Source organism: Hyperoodon ampullatus, assembly GCF_949752795.1.
Source record: "Hyperoodon ampullatus genome assembly, chromosome: 5".
Taxonomy (NCBI): Eukaryota; Metazoa; Chordata; class Mammalia; order Artiodactyla; family Ziphiidae; genus Hyperoodon; species Hyperoodon ampullatus.
Genome location: NC_136918.1, coordinates 66,744,920 through 66,766,650, shown reverse-complemented (window position 1 = coordinate 66,766,650; position 21,731 = coordinate 66,744,920).

Below are 21,731 nucleotides of genomic sequence, written 5' to 3'. Positions count from 1 at the left end.
CAAATCAGTAAGAGGTTTGAAAAGAAAGTGAAGGTGCGAGCAAAGAGGTATTTACATTGTTGGTAGGAGCATAGTTGGTATTGAGTTCTTAACCTGGAGTCCTTTTTTGAGGGGGAAGTTCCCTAAAATTGTATAAAGATTTTTGTGTGCATTTGTCTTTTTTTTCTGAGGAGAGATGAAAGTTCCATCAGATTCTCAAAGCCCATGCTCCCAAATGTTAAGAATAAATGTTTAAATTATTTCTGGAGAGGATGGGGGAAGTTGGCAATTTGTACCAAAAAATGTTCACCAGTATGGTATGTGCATTACGGCATTGTTTTGATGTTTAACAACTACAAACCACCTAAATGTTCAACAATAGGGAAGTTTCAAATAAATCACGTTCTAGTCCTAGGAGGGAGTTACTATGGCTATTAGCAATAGTGCTGTAGAATGAATGATTCTTTCACTTGTATATTTTATTAGCAAAGGAACGAGTGAAGGAGGCTGGGTAGGGAAGCAACAATTCCTGAACATGATTTTTTTTTTAACTGCAAGTCACCAAACAGAACTTCTCCAGTACAATGGCACCATTGAAAGTCTTGATTAAATCTTTCATTTGATATTGTGTGCTAGGCATGAACCTTCTTTCTCGGTCCTCAGCAGAGGTGTGGGTGGGGAGAGGCACATTATAGTACTGTAAGAATACGGCATTGCTTATATAGATAATATTCCTACCAAAGATGAATCGTGACTCTGGAACACAGTGAGTGCAGCAGTTATAACAAATGAAACAGCTACTAACAGGGCAGGATCTTCAAGATACAAGGTAAAGAGAAAATAAGCCAGGAGCTGGACAGTCCTGCTATCTTTGGTGTGAGTTTACATGCATCTTTTATTTTTTAAACAAGATATTTCACTTTTATGTTTTTAATTTATTTTTTAAAATTTTATTTATTTTTGGCTGCATTGGGTCTTTGTTGCTGTGCGCAGGTTTTCTCTAGTTGCAGTGAGCGGGGGCTACTCTTCATTGTGGTGCATGGGCCTCTCACTGCGGTGGCTTCTTTTGCTGTGGAGCACGGGCTCTAGGCGCACAGGCTCAGTAGTTGTGGCTCGCGGGCTCTAGAGTGCAGGCTCAGTAGTTGTGGTGCACGGGCTTAGTTGCTCCACGGCATGTAGGATCTTCCCGGGCCAGGGATCGAACCCACTTCCCCTGCATTGGCAGGTGGATTTTCTCAACCACTGCACCACCCGGGAAGCCCCTACATGCATCTTTGTTTTTAATTGTGGAGACCAAAGACCCTGGTAGCAGTGGTTGTCTCCGGGGAGGGGAGCTGGGGGGCTGGGAGGCACAGAGGGAGACTTCCTATATTTTTAGTGCAAAGCTTTTGTGCATTCTGACCTCCCCCATTAAAAAAACTCCATCTGAGGATCACTTCATCAAATTACAGAAACAGAAAACCACAATACAAAAAAAATCTACCCAAAGAAAATCTTGTCATGGCAAAAATGCTTCCAGGCCTCAAAGTTTGGCTCCTTTGTTTTGAGTAACATCCAAACGTTTATGAATTTAGTTGAAACCCATCCTCAGGAGTTTGGTCAAGTGCTGTCATGTTTTTTTAATTTCCTACTGCAGGGTTTCTGAAATCCCATCTGGTCAATGAAGTGATTTTTGGCTGAACTAATAACTGCAATAGATGAAAGTAAATAATAAATTTAAGACATTAATTGCGGTGTTCCTACTTTTTAAAAAATCAGATAAAAGTCCTAGAAAGATCTACCATTTTATAGGAAGGTAAGATCCTTTCTCATATATACATAAAGTTACACGTTCATGCTCCAGGACAGGTGGCTTGCAATATAAAAAGGTTGGCAACAAGAGTTATAATTAGATTCTGCTTATTTCCTTTGGAGATTATAGTCCAGAAAGCTCATGGAAATGAGAGTCTTATAACCTCTTATGGGTTGAATTGTGCCCCCGCTTCATATGTTGAAGTCCTAACCACCCCCCATCTCAGAATGTGATCTTATTTGGAAAAGTGTCCTTGCAGATGTAATTAGTTAAGTTGAGGTTCTACTGGAGTAGGATAGGCTTTAATCCAATATTACTAGTGTCCTTATGAAAAGGGGAAATTTGGACACAGACATGCACACAGGAAGAACACCATGTAAATATAAACACAGAGATTGGGGTAATGCTTCTACAAGCCAAGGACAAAGATTGCCAGCCAAACACCAGAAGCCGGGGGAGAGGCATGAAACAGATTCTTCCTCACAGCCCTTAGAAGCAACAAACCCTGACAACACCTTGCTCTTGAACTTCTAGCCTCCGGAATTGTGAGTTCTGGAAAAACAATAAGTTCTGTTTAAGCCATTCTAGCAAATGAGTATACCTCCCAATCCAAATGAAATGAAGCAGGAAAATAAACCTGAAAAAGAGAAGGCAGACCACTCTACAGTGGCCAGAGCATTCCCCCCCCATTTTTAAAATTTATAACTTTTTTAATGATAAAAGAAGACTGTGCAAACAGCAAAAATGAGAGAATCCCATTCCCAAAGCGGCAAGAGCTTAACAGGTGTAACCAATTGAGCAGCAACTACACATTCCTGCCCTGGTGCTGGATGCTTTACTTAAATTATCTTTAATTCTCTCAACAATGCACAAAGTTATATAATTCCATTTACAGAGAAGGAAACTGAGCCTTAGAGGAATAAGTGATGATTGCAAGGCAGCATAGGCAGTAAGTCCTGAGTTCAAGGTTTGAACCCAGGTTTGACAGACATTGCTAGTTTCAGAATTGCTAGACTGTAAGTTCATCAACTGCAATTTTGAGATGCTTATTCCAACCTTTTTAAAGTATGCAGGATTTATCCATTGTTTTAAATAAAATGTAGAGAGGCAAAGATGGCACTGGGGACAGACTGAATGGTGGTCCAGTCTCTAGAACCTCAACAAAGGAGCTATTGATTGAAAGGGGCTATTGATTGTGTGTGAGTGCATGTGAGTGTGTGCGTGTGTGTGTGTGTGTGTGTGTAGTAGATGGTGGTAGTCTGAGCTTATGGTAACAGGGAGAAGTGCCCCTAATAAAACTGGCATTTTCTATGAGACTTAAGAATATGGCCAAAATTCTTTAATCTATTTTTTCATCATTTTAAGGATGGAGGGAAGGTTCTGCTCTAGGACAGCCTCAGTAACATCTGGTGATTTTGTAACCTGAAGTCAATTTATCAGCTCAAGTGAACTTTCCTGGGTAAAATTATTTTCTTTTTGTTCATTTGTTGTACAGAATCACTGGTTTACTTGAAATTTCTACAATTTTTTATGGTAGCAGTTAAATTAAAAACACTATAGTTTTCCACAAAATTCTTACATAATGTTAAAATTTATAATTTAATTGAATCCATATATGACATTTGACTATGGGAAAACGATATATACATTATAATACTTAATGAATGTTTTGAGGAGTAGAATAAATAGTTCTCCATCTGAGCACATCTGCTCCCCTCCACAAAATGAGAGAAAACTTGTTTTTCTTCTTTTAACATATGCTGTTATTTTAAGGTAGAGTTTCATTTAAATGCAAAACATTGTTATTTAAAATATGACATGAAATCTCATTTGCTTTTATATTCTGTTATACTTTCTAATTTAATTTTGCCATCTATTGGCCCCTTTCCCTTATTTGTGGGTAGTTACTTCATTAAAAATTGTGTCATTTCTACATAAATTAAGACCTAGCAAATTTGTTGTATGTTAACACCCTTTAGTAGTGGTATATTTACTCACAATGTTCTCTCACATATTTTGAGAGATTTATAAAGTATTTTGGTCCCAAAGACATCACTTCGGAGCATTATTATTTTTTCTTTATTTCTGTTAAAGGCATATGTGAATAAATATCAAAAGCCATTAAACGCCTTCTCTTTGGGGACTAGAGAGTGTCTTTAAATCACTTTTACAATAGTATTTACTGCCCTGTTCTTTTCAGGTGTAGAGTTTCCAGTTCACTCATACAAGTTCTCTGATGAGCTGTCTAGGGGCCTATAACCCTGTTCTGTCTTTGGCACTGCCCAACGAGTTATTTGCCTTGCAGTGCAGCAAAACGTTTTAAACAAACCTCCTCTGTTCATCCAGACTCACTTTAAAAGAGCTCTGAAACCGATCCAGGTGCAGATGGCCGGGTGTCACCAGTGTTCCCAGCTGGCTGTAACTTCCACCACTGCCACCATTTTCCGCAGTGAGATAGATGGAGTGGAAAATAATACTCATCTTCAAGAGGACGGTTCTTTCATGTATTCTTGGTTTCAGAGAACCAATCATTTACAAACAATTTACCACCACAAACTGGATGCCATTTTAGAGGAACATGAAATAGAACAGAAGAAATCTGTTTTCTAATGATTGAACTGGCTGATTCCAACAAAAGCATTGTACTGGGTTATCAAGTGGCTTGTGTTTTACAAACATCGCCAAACTGTACTGTGCCTGCACACACAGAGAAGCCAGGAGAAAACCAGTATCAAAATCCTTTTCCCTTTAGATGGTTGTCATTCACTGCTTAAATCTCAGCTTTCTTTACTAAAGCAGGTTACTATTACTGAATTGTATACTTCAATAAAAATAAAAACTGGGAGAAAATTATTAAATTGACTCTATGAACAATTTCTAAATTTCCTACAGCAAATGTAAAAGCTGTGCCCAGCAAACTTAAACCTGAATGCAAGTTTTTGGTAAATTAACTAAAAGAATCCTTCTGGGCCAAAGTAGGTACATATGTCCAGTATCTTTTCAACGAGAGGCTTCAGTATCTACAGTAGAAAAGGCACCATGGGATTGCTAAAAAAAAATCCATCATCTCATTTTTGTTTTCTATTGCCAGGGGTTTATCACATTTTCCCCAAGTTTATTCCATAAAACTATTGAGTGGAGTATATTTAGGAATTAACTTTTACAGAATCTTTAGTGATTTTTCCAAGAAGACAGATAACTAAGCCATAGGAATTTCCCCCTCCTAGGCACGCTGTCTATTCTTTTGAATACAAATGAGTTATGGGCCTATCAAGAGGAGTTTGAGTAGTGTTTTATTACACATACCTTTTCTTTTTTCCTCCTGTAGCTTCTTAGAGCACTGTAACTAGGATATTTTACCACAGTTCCAACTTGTCCCAGGGAGTCTAAAGTCCGCTGTCTTCATTGAGGGGCTCAGGAGTATCCTGGGATGCTGAAAGTTAGGCTGCCCTAAGGGGTTATTTAGGTTTGAACTAAGCAAAGTCTCAGGGCACCTTATGACAGTCTTGCCAGAAGTCAGTGGGTAGGCTATTTTATAGGTCAACTGAGAAAGGAACCAGCAGGACCACAGCTCTCACTGCTGAGACTTAAAAAGAGACTTTGAATTAGAAGATGGATGCTCATTTATCTGCAAGACTGAAACTCTCCTCTTCTAAGATCTTGGGAGGTGAGATCCATAACCATCTCCTAGGTAGAAGATACTCAAGACTATGAAGCCCTGACTTGGGACATTGTAAGGGGAGACAGAAGAAGAACTAGGAGATGAGAATTCTTCCAGTGGGAAGGAAGATTTTTGCAATGAAGAGGCTTGAGGAAACATCGACACCAGCTGGATGGTAATGTGTCTCCTCTCAAGAAGTGATCCCTTTCTGAAAAGTGTCTGAACATGCCTGCACTGCCTGGTGAGCTAGTCCTGGGTCACTTAATAGTGGTAGAGGAGAAGGGAAGCCTGTTCTTCCAACTCCTCCCAGTCTCCAGGGGAGAGGGGGCTGCAACCTTTCAAGGGGATTGTGTCAGAGTTTTGTTGGGGGGTGGTGGTGGTGGTGGGAATTACAAGAGCCAGGGAGAGCCCACCCCAAAGCCACAGCAGACAGTAGCAGACCCTCCCATGATGCTGGAGGAGCAGTCTGAAGAGGATGATGAGAGATGTCATTAATAAGGAAATTTTTGGTAACCCTGGTGACATCTAGAGGGGCAAAGGGGCAGTGCAAGCTCCTGTATGGCTTTAGTAAGGGAAGAAGAGGGGGAGGCAATACAAAAGAGACTAGGAGTATGTACAACCATAGCCTTCCCAAAATCTTTAGAAAGTTCAAAATTTCGTCTGCTACTGATGATCAAGGTCTGTTAGTATTTTATAAGTGGAAACAAAGGATTCTTAAAGGAAATGGTGATAAGTGTTTTTCAATTTAGATTTTACAGTCTTCTTTTCATAGGCTGCAGTCACATAGGCCTTTTGTCAGTTCCTACAACTTTCCTGACTGAAGATCTTTGCTTAGGCTGTATGCTCTGCTAGGAACACTCTTCCTCTGGCTTTTTGTGGAACTGGCTCTTTTTCACACATTATGATCATTTTTAAAAATTGAGGTATAGTTGATTTACAAAATTATATTAGTTTCAGGTATATAACATAGTGATTCAAAATTTTTATATAATAGATTATACTCCCTTTATGGTTATTATAAAGTATTAGTTATATTCCCTGTGCTGTACGATATATCCTTGTAGTTTATTTATTTTATACATAGTAGTTTTTACCTCTTAATTACCTACCTTTATCTTGCCCTTCTCTCCTTCCTTCTCCCCACTGGTAATTACTAGTTTGTTCTCCATAACTGTGAGTCTGTTCCTTTTTTGTTAAATTAACTGGTTTGTTTTATTTTTTAGATTCCACATGTAAGTGATAACACACAGTATTTGTCTTTCTCTGTCTTACTTCACTAAGCATAATGCCCTCCATGTCCATTCATGTTGTTGCATAATCTCATATTTTTTTTATGGCTGAGTAGTATTCCATTTGTGTGTGTGTGTGTGTGTGTGTGTGTGTGTACACACCACATCTTCTTTATCCATTCATCTGCTGATGGATACTTAGGTTTCTTCCATATCTTGGCAATTGTAAATAATGCTGCTATGAACATTGGGGTACATGTATCTTTTTGAATTAGTGTTTTCGTTTTCTTTGAATATATACCAAGGAGTGGAATTGCTGGGTCATATGGTACTTCTATTTTTAGTTTTTTGAGGCACTTCTATACTATTTTCCACAGTGAATGCACCCATTTTTCTCACCAACAGTATACAAGGTTTCCCTTTTTTCCACATCCTTGTCAACATTTGTAATTTGTGGTCTTTTTGATGATACCCATTCTGACAAGTGTGAGGTGATATCTTGTTGTTTTGATTTGTATTTATCTGATGATTAGCGATGTTGAAAATCTTTTCATGTGCCTGTTGGCCATCTATATATCTTCTTTGGAAAAATTTCTATTCAGGTCTCCTGCCCATTTTTTTAATGGGGTTTTAAATTTTTTTCATATTAAATTGTATGAGCTGTTTATATATTTGGATATTAACTCCTCGTCAGTCTATAATTTGCAAATATTTTCTCCCATTCAGTAGGTTGTCTTTTTGTTTTGTCAATGGTTTCCTTTGCTGTGCAAAAGTTTTTCAGTTTCATTGGGTCCCATTTGTTTACTTTTGCTTTTGTTTCCTTTGCCTTAGGAGACAGATCCAAAAAATATTGCTACAGTTTATTGCCTATGTTTTCTTCTAGGAGTTTTATGGTTTCCGGTCTTAAATTTAGGTTTTTAATCCATTTTGAGTTTATTTTTGTATGTGATGTGAGAAAATATTCTAATTTCATTTTTTATGTGTAGTTGTCCAGTTTTCCCAGCATCATTTTTTAAAGAGACCATCTTTTCTCCACTGTATATTTTTGCCTCTTTTGTTGTAGACTAATTGACAATAAGCACATGGGTTTATTTCTGGGCTGTCTATTCTGTTCCATTGGTCTATGTGTAAGTTTTTATACCAGTACAATGCTGTTTTGATTACTGTAGCTTTGCAGTATAGTCTGAAGTCAGGGAGTGTGATACCTCCACTTCTATTCTTCTTTCTCAAGGTTGTTTTGGCTATTAGGGGTCTTTTGTGCTTCTATACACTTTTAAAAATTATTTGTTCTAAATAGTTCTGTGAAAAATGCCATTGATATTTTGATAGGAATTGCATCAAATCTGTAGATTGCCTTGGGTAGTTTGGTCATTTTAACATTATTAATTTTTCCAATCAATGAACACGGACTGGATTCCATCTGTTTGTGTCACCCTCCATTTCTTTCATCAGTGTCTTACAGTTTTCTGAGTACAGGTCTTTTACCTCCTAGGTATTTTTTTTTTTTTTTGATGCAATGGTGAATGGGATTGTTTCCTTAATTTCTCTTTCTGATGGTTCATTGTTAGTGTATAGAAATGCAACAGATTTCTCATATTAATTTTATATCCTGAATCTTTACTGAATTTATTGATGAGCTCTAGTAGCTTTTGGTGGCATCTTTAGGATTTTCTGTGTATAGTGTCATGCAATCTGCCAACAGTGACAGTTTTACTTCTTCCTTTTCAATTTGGATTCTTTTCGTTTCTTGTCTGATTGCTGCGGCTAGGGTTTTCAAAACTGTGTTGAATAGAAGTGGCAAGAGTGGGCAGCCTTGTCTTGTTCCTGATCTTAGAAGAAATTCTTTCAGTTTTTCACCTTTGAGTATGATGTTAGCTGTGGGATTGTCATACATGGCTTTTATTACATTGAGGTATGTTCTCTCTAATGCACTTTCTACAGAGTTTTTATCATAAATGGATGTTGAATTTTGTCAAATGTTTTTCTGCCTATACTGAGGGGATTGTATGGTTTTTATTCTTCAGTGTGTTAATGTGGTGTATCACATTGATCAGTTTGTGGATACTGAATCATCCTTTCATCCCTGGGATAAATCCAACTTGATTGTGGTGTATGGTCTTTTAAATATATTGTTGAATTTGGTTTGCTAATATTTTATTGAGGATTTTTGCATCTATGTTTATCAGTGATATTGGCCTGTAAGTTTCTTTTTCTGTGATATCTTTGTCTGTTTTTGGTATCAAGGTGATGCTGTCCTCTTAGAACAAGTTCAGAAACATTCCTTCCTCTGCAATTTTTTGGAATAATTTGAAAATGATAGGTGTTAACTTTTTTTCTAAATGTTTGGTAGAATTCATCTGTGAAGCCATCTGGTCCTGGCTTTTTGTTTGTTGTTGCTATGTTTGTTGTTTTTTAATTACTGATTCAATTTCAGTACTTATAATCGGTCTGTTCATATTTTCTGTTTCTTCCTGGTTCAGTCTTGGGAGATTGTACATTTCTAGGAATTTGTCCATTTCTTCTAAGTTGTCTACTTTATTGGCATATAATTGTTCATAGTTATCTCTTATGATCCTTTGTATATCTGTGTTGTCAGTTGTAACCTCTCCTTTTTCTTTTCTGATTTGGGCCTCCTCTCTTTTTTCTTGGTAAGTCTGGATAAAGTTTTATCAGTTTTTTTTTTTTTTTTTTGCGGTACACGGGCCTGTCACTGTTGTGGCCTCTCCCGTTGCGGAGCACAGGCTCCGGACGCGCAGTCTCAGCGGCCATGGCTCACGGGCCCAGCCGCTCCATGGCATGTGGGATCTTCCCGGACCGGGGCACGAACCCATGTCCCCTGCATCGGCAGGCGGACTCTCAACCACTGCGCCACCAGGGAGGCCCTATCAGTTTTATTTTATCTTTTCAAAGAATCAGCTCTTAGTTTCATTGATCTTTTCTTTTGTTTTTTAGTTTCTATTTCATTTTTTTCTTCTCTGATCTTTATGGTCTCTTTCCTTCTACCAATTTTGGGTTTTGTTTGTTCTTCTTCCTCTAGTTCCTTTATGTGTAAGGTTAAGTTGTTTATTTGAGATTTTTCTTGTATCCTGAGGTAAGCTTGTATTGCTATAAACTTCCCTCTTAGAACTCCTTTTGCTGTGTCTCATAGATTTTGGGTTGTTGTGTTTTCATTTTCATTTGTCTCCAGGTATTTTTTAATTTCTTCTTTGATTTCTTTAGTGATCCATTGGTTAATATCATATTGTTTAGCCTCCACATGTTTGAGTTCTTTGCAATTTTTTTTCTTGTAGTTGATTTCTAGTCTCATGGTGTTGTGTCTGTAGAAGATGCTTGATATGATTTCAATTTTCTTAAATTTACCAAGGCTTGTTTTGTAGCCTAGCATGTGACCTATCCTAGAGAATGTTCTATGTCCACTTGAAAAGAATGTGTATTCTGCTGCTTTTGGATGGAATGTTCTCTATATGTCTATTAAGTACATGTGGCTATTGAAGGCCAGTGTTTTGTTATTAATTTTTCTGTCAGAATGACCTGTCTGTTGGTGTCAGTGGGGTGTTAAAATCCCCTACTACTATTGTGTTACTGTCAATTTCTCCCTTTATGTCTGTTAATATTTGCTTTATGTATTTAGGTGATCCTATGCTGGGTGCATATATATTTACAATTGTTTATCTTCTTCTTGGATTGATCCCTTGATCATTATGTAGTGTTCTTCTTTGTCTCTTGGAACAGTCTTTGTTTTAAAGTGTATTTTGTCTGGTATAAGTATCGCTACCCCAGCTTTCTTTGGATTTCCATTTGCATTAAATACTTTTTTCCATCTTCTCATTTTCAGTTTGTATATGTCTTTAGATCTGAAGTGAGTCTCTTGTAGGCAGTGTATACACAGGTCTTATATTTGTTTCCGTTCAGCCCCTCTATGTCTTTTTTGTTTGTTTGTTTGTTTTTTGCGGTACGCAAGCCTCTCACTGTTGTGGCCTCTCCCGTTGCGGAGCACAGGCTCCGGACGTGCAGGCTCAGCGGCCATGGATCATGGGCCTAGCCGCTCCATGGCATGTGGGATCTTCCTGGACCGGGGCATGAACCTGTGTCCCCTGCATTGGCAGGCAGACTCTCAACCACTGCGCCACCAGGGAAGCCCTCTCTATGTCTTTTGATTGAAGCATTTAGTCTATTTACATTTAAAGTAATTATTTATGGGTATTACTTATTGCCATTTTATTACTTGTTTTGTAGTTCTTTTTTGTTCTCTTTTGATTTGATAACTCTCTTTAGTGTTATGTTTGGATTCCTTTCTCTTTTTGTGTGTGTGTATCTATTATAGATTTTTGTGGTTACCATGAAGTTTATATATAGCAATCTATCTGTCTATCTATCTACACATGATTATTTTAAGTGGCTGATCACTTAAATTCAAATGCATTTTCACAACCTTGCAATTTTACTCTCCTTCCCTCACAATTACTGTTTTTGACATCATATTTTACATCTATTTGTTTTGTGTATCCCTTAACTGCTTATTGTGGATATAGATAATTTTACTACTTTTGTCTTTTAACCTTCCTACCAGCTTAGTAATTGGTTGATTAACTACATTTACTGTATATTTGCCTTTACCGATGAGCTTTTTCCTTTCATAATTTTCATGTTTTAGTTGTGGCCTTTTCTTTTTCTATTAGGGAAGTCCCTTTGACATTTCTTGTAAAGTTGGTTTGGTGGTGCTGAACTCTTTTAGCTTTTGCTTGTCTGTAAAAGTTTTGATCTCTCCGTCAAATCTGAATGAGAGTCTTGCTAGGTAGAATATTCTTTGTTGTAAGTTTTTTCCTTTCATCATTTGAAATATATTGTGCCACTCCCTTCTGGCCTGCAGCATTTCTGCTGAAAATTCAGCTGATAGCATTTGGGAGTTCCCTGTATGTAATTTGCTGTTTTTCCTTTGCAGCTTTCAGTATTCTCTATTTTTTTTTTTTTTTTGTGGTACGCGGGCCTCTCACTGTTGTGGCCTCTCCCGTTGTGGAGCACAGGCTCCGGATGTGCAGGCCCAGTGGCCATGGCTCACAGGCCCAGCCGCTCCACGGCATGTGGGATCCTCCCGGACCGGGGCACGAACCCGTGTCCCCTGCATCGGCAGGTGGACTCTCAACCACTGCGCCACCAGGGGAGCCCAGTATTCTCTATTTTTAATTTTTACCATGTAAACTACAGTGTGTCTTGGTGTGGTCCTCTTTGAGTTGGTCCTGTTGAGGACTCTGTGCTTCCTGGACTTGGATGTCTGTTTTCTTTACCAGAGAAGTTAGGGAAGTTTTCAACTATCATATTTTCAAATATCTTCTCTGCTCCTTTCTTTCTCTTCTCCTTCTGGGACCCCTATAATGTGAATGTTAGTATGCTTGATGTTGTCCCAGAGGTCTCTTAAACTGTCCTTATTTCTTTTTATTCTTTTTTCTGTTCATCTTCAGTAATTTCCATTACTTTGTCTTCCAACTTATTGATCCATTCCTCTGTATCATTCAGTCTACTGTTGATTCCTTCTAGTGTATTTTTCATTCAGTTATTGTATTCTTCATCTCTGTTTTTTTTTTTATATTTTTAACTCTTTGTTAAATACTTCTAACTCCTCATTCTGTTCATCCATTCTTCTGTCTTCTAAATTCTTTGATCATCTTTATGATTATTACCTTGAACTCTTCCTCAGGTAGATTGCCTATCTCCACTTCACTTAGTTCTTTATCTTGCTCCTTCATTTGAAATGTATTCCTCTATCACCTCATTTTGCCTAACTTGGTGTTTTTATTTTTATGTATCTGGTAGGTTGGTTACATTTCCTGACCTTGGAGAAGTAGCCTTTTGTAGGAGACATCCTGTGCATCCCAGCAATGCTCTCCCCTCTGGTCACTAGAGTTATATGCTCTAGGGGTGTCCAATATGTGGGCTGCATGGGTCCTTCTGTTTTGGTCAGCTGCCTATTGTGGACAGTCTGGTAGGCATGGCTGGCTCTGGTCTGGTTGGTTGCCAGGCCTGGCCTTGTGTGGAGGTTGCAAGCCTCTGGTTGGTGGGGCTGGGCCATGGGGCAGCTGGCTGCAGAACCCCGGAGGGTCCTGGGGCTAATACTGGCTCACTGTGGGCAGAGTGGGGTCCAGGAGATTCTGGGGCTGGTGCCTGTCCCCTGATGGGTGAGGCTAGGACCTAGGACTAGTGCTGGCCTACTGGTGGGCAGAGCCGTGTTCTGGGATCTGGCTGTATGGTCCAGGGGTCCCAGAGCTGGTGTCAGACTGCTGGTAGGTTGGGCCAGTTTCTGACACAGGACTGTGGGGTTTGGGTTGTCCTGAAGCTTATATTGGCCTGCTGGTAGACAGGGCTGTGGCCCAGCCAGTTCTCAAACTGCTGCTAGCCATGGCAGGCTGTGGGGCTACATTTGTTCTGGGTTTGGTGTCTGCCTGCTGGTGGGTCAGGCTTGTCCTGAGGCTAGAGCAGGCTCACTGGTGGGTGAGGTCTGGGTCCAGGGGATTCTGGGGCTGGTGCTTGCTCACTGTTGGATGAAGCTCGGCCCTGGGGTCTGTGGCTGCAGGTCTCTGCTGGGTGTTTTGGGTCTAGTGCCTGTGCACAGGTGTGTGGGGCTGGGTGCTGGGCCCTCTGGTGGGCATGGCTGCGTCCAGCGGGCAGCTGTGGGCTCAGGGGTTCTTAATGCAGCCTGTCTGCTTGTGGATGGGGCTGTGTCACTGCCCAGTTGGTTGCTTGGCCAGAGACATCCCAGTACTAGTGCCTGCAGGCTGGTGGGTAGGGGCAGGGCTGGGTCCTGAGGCTAATAAGCTAGAGGGAGAATTCCAAAATAGTGATTGCCAGCACCAGTGTCCATGTGGTAGAATGAGCTCCCCCAAATGGTTGCCACCACTATCTATATCCCCAGGGTAAGCTCCCATTGTCTACTGTCTCTCTGAAAGGCCCTCCAAGATCAGCAGGTGGATCTGACCCAGGATCCTTTCAAATTACTGCTTCTGCCTTAGGTTCTGGAGCATGTGAGATTTTGTGTGTACCCTTTAAGAGTAGAGTTTCTATTTTCTTCAGGCCTCTGGGACTCCTGAAAGCCCCACTGGCCTTCAAAGCCAAACGTTTCTAGCACAAGACTGGTTTGGGGAGCCCCACGTGGGGTTCAGATCCTTTGCTCCTTGGGGAGAACTTCTGCAATTGTAATTATCTCCTGTTTGTGGGCTGCCTACCCAAAAGTGTAGGCTTGACTATACTATGACTCTGCCCCTCTTACTCATCTCTTTGTGGTTCCATCTTTATATTTTTAGTTGAAGAAGATCTTTTCTGGTAGGTTCTATTCTTTTTCATTGATGGTTGTTCTGTAAATTGTTGTGATTTTGGTGTGCCTGTGAGAGGAGGTGAGCTCAGGGTCTTTCTACTCCACTGTCTTCCCATTATCCTGAATTTAAATTGTGTATCTTCACCTTATCTGATTAAACCTTTGCCTCTCTTGTAGTTCCCTGTTTATCTCCTTTCCAGCACCTCTCAAAACCTGTAATTTTTGTATTTTTACATTTCTTTTCTTGCTTCCCATCTTTCTATCTCATTGGAATATAACCCTTATGAGTGCAGGGATCTTGTCTGTCTTGTTCAACTTTGTCTTTGGTACTTAGCACAGTGCTTGGTACTCGGAATTTATGAAAAGAAAAAGTTGTCAATTGGTGAGAAAATGTAAATCTGGTATGTTTATACATTTAGTTGTGTTGTAAATGTTTGCAAGAAATTCTTGAAAAGTTATCATTGCCTCAGTCGTTTCAAGAAACACACCTCTTAATACAAAATTGTTAGAGAGCTTCTCAAGTCATTCTTCTGGTGTACTTCCTTTCCAAATGAATTGATCAACAGAAGAAGCCTCATTTATGTCCAGACATTTTTTTTTTTTTTTTGGCTGTGTTCGGTCTTCACCATTGTGTGTGGGCTCTCTCTAGCTGCGGTGAATGGTGGCCAATTTTGTTGTGGTGCATGGACCTCTCAATGTGGTGACCCCTCCCATTGTGGAGCACGGCTCTAGGTGCATGGGCTTCAGTAGCTGTGGCACGCGGGCTGCAGTAGTTGTGACTCGCGGGCTCCAGAGCACAGGCTCAGTAGTTGTGCTGCATAGGCTTAGTTGCTCCGTGGCATGTGGGATCGTCCTGGACCAGGGCTCAAACCCCTGTCCCCTGCATTGGCAGGCAGACTCTTAACCACTGTGCCACCAGGGCAGCCCTGTCCAGACATTTTTTCATTGTCCTTCCTCCTTGACTATTTGCTAATGACTTAAAAAAGATGGTAGTCTGTTTTAACATCTCTCACCCCAGTGATTATTCGTGTTGAGCTCTTGATTTGACTAGATGGAGGGTAGATACTCACTTAGTAAGGGAGCAACTTTCACAGGTGAAGGGAATCCTTTCTTTGGTTACAGGTAGAGGTTTTCTAATACTTTCCCTAGTGTTGCTTCAAAAATCTATTGGCTGCCTTTATGGGAGATAATTCTTCATGGGTTTCTTGTATTCCTGCATGATTTGTATCAGAATTTGTTCCCAACTATTTTTGGAAGGATGTTTGTATGGCAAATAGTCTTGGAAGATAGCAATAGTGTTTATCTCAGGGTAGAGGGCAGATTTGTTTGCTTTTCAGGATAATAAAGATAATCTCTCCCTCTGGAGCAATGGTTGTGCAGGTTTGCTAGCAGTCCCCTTTAAAAGTTTGAGATTTCCTAAGCTTGTGGCTCCTAAACTGGGATACACACCTATTGTGTGTGTGATACCCAGTGTTGGCCACTGGACCTTGCCCTGCAGAATTGAGCTGGGCGGTAAGGAGAACAGATGTGAACATGAACTTCATGCTGCCTGCTGTGCTGTGAGTAATAAAGTCCTTTATCTTTGATCCACAAGACTTATTACATCTTATTATCTGGGTGTACTCAGCCCCATACTTGTCTTGTCCCATTGAGGAGAAAGCCTGGGAGCTACATCTCCCAGCTTGACAGCTGGTTTCCAGTTAGGTTCTTCCATGGAAGGCACTCCCATGTAATACGAAGATGGAAATAAGCAGAAGCCCTTTGACTTCTGGCTCCAGCAGCTGTGGTGACTTGCAGCTGTGAGTGCCTGCAGGGTGTCAGTGACGGCAGCAGCCACAGAGAATGTGGTCCCACTGCATGAGGAAGACCAGCATGGCTTCTTGTAGGTCCTGATCTCTGGACGCCTCCTTCCCCTCTGGTCTCCTCTAGGCTCTCCAGCGATGTTGTAGCCTAATCCCCAGCATTCATTTCTTTTGTGTTTTAAATGACAGAGTGCTTTCTGTCTTTCTGACTGAACCTATGTCTGATCTCCCCCCATCCCCTGCCCATTTAAGGCTCTTTGGCAAACTTAGTTGGAGGACAGCATCCCTATCAAGACCAGAAGGCTTCAATAAGCTTTTTTAGAAATTAAGATGGGTGGCTCTGTGGAGAAGATTTTGACCAGACTTATCTTCTCAGCCTCAGGAGGAGCTGCTAGAGCACAAAGAATGCTGTGAACTTGCTCCAAAAACCAGGACCACATAAATGTACTAATTAGATTAAAGAAACAAAATGGAAGAGAAGTAACTGGAACATGGCTGCAAGGCTGAAAGAAAAAGCTGCTTCATGTGCTGATTAAATGTGGGCCAATGACCAATCCTTAATTCTCTTCCCTTCCTTATGGGAGGAAGGAATGAGGGGAGTACTTGAAGCACCCAAAGTGCATGGGGAGCTGGATATGTCTGCTGCTCTAGCAGCTGTGGTGGAAACCTGCTCCATGACAGAAAATTCAACTCCCTCTGTCGGCCAAGCAGGAATGAGAAGGACAGGCCTGTAACTGAGACACTCACATGGGTAAAATGATGAGATGTCTATTTCACTTGCTTCCCTTTTTATCTCCAACACAAAAGCTGGTGTGCTTCTTAGTGTGGCTGAGTTCTTGCCAATGAGATTCTAAATCCAGCAAAACCAGCGGACACTTTGTGTCTGTTCATTCTGAAGCTCATTGGAACATCTCCGGGAAAATACTTGATTTGAAAAGGTTAGGATTTTATGAACACTTGGATTTGACCTCAAACAAAAACCTTGAATCCTACTAGAATTCTAGTTGCACCAGAAAGGAAAGAGGCTACATACATCCAGAGAGGACTTGAAACCGTGTCCCCTGAGAATGGTTAAATTGGGAGGAGGTTGGAGCAGGGGAGGGTAATTGAAGTAGCATCTGTCCTAAATTATGTGACTCACTATGTAACTGTTGACATTTCTCCTGATACTTCACAGCTGATCATGGAGCTGCCACCACTAGTTTCTTCAACAAAACAAATGCTGTTTTTCAGTGCAGGCAGCTCCTCTTTTCCATCTGTTACGTGCATGCTGATGCCATCAGAAAAAGTCCAACTTCTCTTCTGGAAACTGGAAGTGTTGTCAACAGTTTCAAAATGGTGCAATGTATCTTAGCCAAGCAAAACTTTGTCTGAAAGAAAAATCATGATACCCTGTGTACAGATGGGGTCCCTGGATGCTTGGTACTGCACTAGGCTTTTCTGCCTTGTGACATGTTGCAGTAACTCACTGTCTTTGACACAGGCATGTGTTGGCATCAAAGCCCTGTCAAAAGTCCTGAAAGAAGCCATGCTTACTGCTAGGAGAAGCATTAAATTCACAACTAGCATCTTTCAAGAGGTTTTGTCAAGAAGTGGGAGCCAGATACAAAGTTCTTCTCTATTACACAATTTACTGGTTTCCCAAGATCAAATCTTGAAACTAGTGGTTGGATATCAGACGGTAATTTCTTTTTTTTTTTTGAGAGAAAAAAAAGTAAATTTACTCTCAGTTTTGGCATGGGAGCAGCTCATTCATGGCCTGACTTTCCTGGCAAATATTTTTGTTCACATACTTGAGTAAATCTTTTGATTCAAGTTTCTGCAGTGATAATTGTGGGTGCCACTGAAAAATGACAAGCTCTTTTACCAAGCTGCTACTGGAGGTGGCCAAATGTGTGAATTTTCTGGTGCTGGAAGAAGTACTTTTGTAGTCTGGAAATAGAGATACTGAGAAGATAGCATTGTATGTAGACTCCTGGCAATATGGTAGTTTGTTTAAAAATTATTTTGCTCAGATAACCTTAAAATAGGAGTTTGGATTTGAAATTCCTTCCTTGCTGACAAAGATAGCAGCAAAGACTTTGCTAAAGATACTGTGATGGTTAATTTTATGTGTCCACTTGATTAGACCATGGTGTGCCCAGATATTTGGTTAAATATTCTGGGTGTTTCTGTGGAGGTGTTTTTGGATGAGCTTGACATTTAAATTGATAGGTTGAGTAAAGGAGGTTGTCTTCCCTAATGCGGGTAGGCCTCATCTAATCAGTTGAAAGTCTGAATAGGACAAAAAGTCTGACCCTCTTCTGAGTAAGACAGAATTCTTCCTGCCTAACTGCCTTTGAACTGGGATATTGATTTTTTTTCCTGCCTTTGAACTCAAATTGAAACACTGTTGCTTCCTGAGTCTCCAACCTTCCAGCCTTTGGACTGAAACTAGCTGTTGGACCTCCTGGGACTTGCCGGCCTCCATAATCATGTGAGCCAATTTCTTATTATCTCTATATCATCTATATCTATATCTATATCTTTATCTGTATCCTCTTAGTACATTTCTCTGGAGAACCCTGACAATTACAGATACCACCACTGATGTGAAGCCAAAAGAGATAACTTGACTTGTGGTCAGTTCAGAGACCTGGAGAATCCTAGTGTTCCTTGACACAAGATTATTTTAATTTGGCAAATCAAGTGATGGTAGTTTTTTTTTTTTTTTTTTTTTTTTTTTTGCGGTACGCGGGCCTCTCACTATTGGCCTCTCCCGTTGCGGAGCACAGGCTCCGGACGCGCAGGCTCAGCGGCCATGGCTCACGGGCCCAGCCGCTCCGCGGCATGTGGGATCTTCCCGGACCGGGGCACGAACCCGCGTCCCCTGCATCGGCCGGTGGACTCTCAACCACTGTGCCACCAGGGAATCCCCAAGTGATGGTAGTTTTTTATTTCATTTACTGCAGAGAAATTGTTGTAACATTTAAGAGCAGACCCCCAAATTCCTCTTTGAGAGAACTGTCTGTTGGAAATCATATGTTGATAAATGTGTAACTAGGATAGATTTTGTCACTGCTCAGTTGTGCCCAATGCTGGAACTGGTGACTTGCCCCTCCGTCTTCCAACTCCCTGTCTGGGGGACTTTTGCAAATCCTGGGCTTTTGAAAAATGAAGTGTCTATAGGACACATCTTGGATGTGGTAGAGTTCAGATAACTGTCCTTCTGGTGGATGACCCATGGGTGACAAGCTCTTCCCCATCAGCAATGAAAAGAAAGTCGCCATAACCCCTCAGTGTATCAGTAGTAACTGAGCTGTCTGGCTCTCACTGCAGTGGCCATGGGTAGTGACTGGGCATTGGCTCAGCTTCCATCAGCCTCCTTGCAGAAGATGCTTTAGGAATCTGGCTGCCCTTGATGATGACTCTGCTTGTTCGCTTGCCATCCCTCCCCCACCCCATTTTTGTGATTCAGCTCTTCCTCCTACTTCCTCTCAGGTGCTCTAGTACATGCTCTTTTCCCTGTCACCTCCTTACCCAGGTAATCCTCATTTAGTTCCCTTGAGGGAACTGTCTGCCTCTCCTTCAACTTTCTTTCTAATAAATTATTCTGATTAATTCCCTCATGATGTTCCTGTTTTCCACTTAACAACCCATTGTAGATGTAAAACAGAAATCAAAAGTTGAACAAAACCCAGAGATCCAACAAAACCCCCAAAACCCTACACTGTGTTTTTTGCTTTTTGTATGTCTGCTTTTATAATTCTAATCCTTTTCAAGGCATCGTGGCTGCCTCTTGCAGATTGGGGAGGGTCAGTACAAAGAAGTGGTACAGAAACAATAAAGACAAGGTACAAGATTATCACTGTGTGAAAGGGGAGCCCTCTTGATGTCTGGATATTGATGAGTCCCAAAGCTTCAAAGAATGACCACCACTGCTTTGTCTAATAGAAAGAAAAATTTAGAGTCAGTAAAATGGTACAACATTAATTGATGTGACCTTTCTGTGCTTTCCCCCAACCAAAAGAAGGGTTCAGTCAAATCTATAAATAGCACAAAAGCCTGTGTGTGAAAAGGGGGCTGAGATGGAGTTATTGTTGGATGGATAAGGTAGGATGTAAGGACATCAGAGCTTAGAGGTGAGGCCAGGCAAATGCCAGTTGGCACAGAACTAGTAGAAACCTTGAGATTGAGCTTTGGATTTCATGAGCCATGAAATTATTGAGTACAAGAAAATTTTACCTAAAGATCATGGGGGCAGCGAGGCCTCCAGCTGTCTTGAAGGTTACAATCATTCACATCTTTGTGATTAAGCACTTATTAGAAACCAGAAGTGGAAATAAGTTGGATATTAAAGCTGACAAGTGTGTAATGTCAAGGATCACTGTAATTTAACTTCTTATTCTTGCCAAATAACTTCAGGATTCTCATTTCTGAGCAGTCATCAAGCTAATTTTCCTTTCACCAGAACGACTTGATTTATTTCACATTTTCAGGAAGTTGCCACTAATTTCTGCAAGAAAAAAAAAAAGAAATATACCAGTCAGGGTTGATAAAGCAGAAAAGGGTTTTACTGAAAGAATATGGGGCTGCTCCCAGAGTTTCTGGGAGGGCTGGCAGATGAGCCTTGTAAAGCCAACAGGAACAGTGGCAGACTAACTAGGCAGCCACAGCCATGGCCAAGATTGCACAACAGAATCAAAGTCAGGGAAGCACGTTGCTGCCTCTAGAGGGCTCTGGATGCCTCAGTTTTCACCATTGTTGCTAATGGCGCTGAATATCACACCCAGCAGCTGCTGGCCCAGCCACCATAATGGATTTTGTGCTGTTCCTGCTTCTTTGTACAAATTGAGAATGCCAGGTTGCTGCATTTAACTGGCCAAATCTGTGCCAGGAGTCCATGCCCTAAATGTCAGGGGTGCTGGGGAATAAGCATCTGTGTTTTGTGGCTCCCATGGTGGGAAGTAAGCTTGAGCAGTGAATGAGGTTAATATGGGTATAATATGCCAGGAAATCAAAAGAAAGATAGAAATTACAATCATATACAATATTGAGAAAAATTTTTTAATAAAATGTTGTTTTTCTATGTTGCCTATGTGAAAGCAAGAAACATTCAAGGCAATAATATAAATTGTGTATAAAGATGCCCATGGGTATTTTTAGATAAAATTATTTTGGGGAGCAAATCCATAGGTTTCATGAGTTTTTCAAAAAGTCATTGTCTTTTTATACTTTCCCCAATGCCAAATTTTCTTTCTCATCTCCATCATCTAGAGAGTTTGAACGCATTACACTCAAAGCTCAGAATGTCTCTTAAACATACGAAAAAAATGCTTAAATCCTCTCATAATAAGAAAAATGCAAATTTAAATTACAGTGATACCATTTATTACCAATTATATTGGCAAAACCATAAAGTCTGACATCATATTCTGTTAGTGAAGCTGTTGGGAAACCGACTCTTTCTTACATTGCTGATGGAAATGTAAAATTGTCTGACCTCTGTGGAGGAAACTTTGGCAATATAGAGCAACTACATATGCATAATCTTTTTTCTAGGAATCCATCTCAAAGATACACTGGCAAAAAATACAAAATAACAAACACACAGAGCTTTTCATTGAGGCATTATTTGTAATTCTAAATGTAGTAGGCAGAATACTAAGATAGACCCACCCATTCTCTCCCTCCAACATATGTCTTGCATAGCTCCCTCCTCTTCAGTGCAAGCAGAATCTGTGAATATCATAGGATATCCCTCTCAGGATTAGGCTATATTATATGGCAAATGTAAAGGAATCTTTCAGATGTAGTTAAGGTCCCTAAACTGTTGACTTTGAGTTAATCAAAAGGAGGATTATACTGAGTGGACCTGACCTAATCAGGTGGGTCCTTGAAACAGATTCTCTCTCTTTTTTTCCCTCAAAGTTTCCTTGTACCCTTTTTTTTTAAAACTTTTTATTTTATATTGAAGTATAGC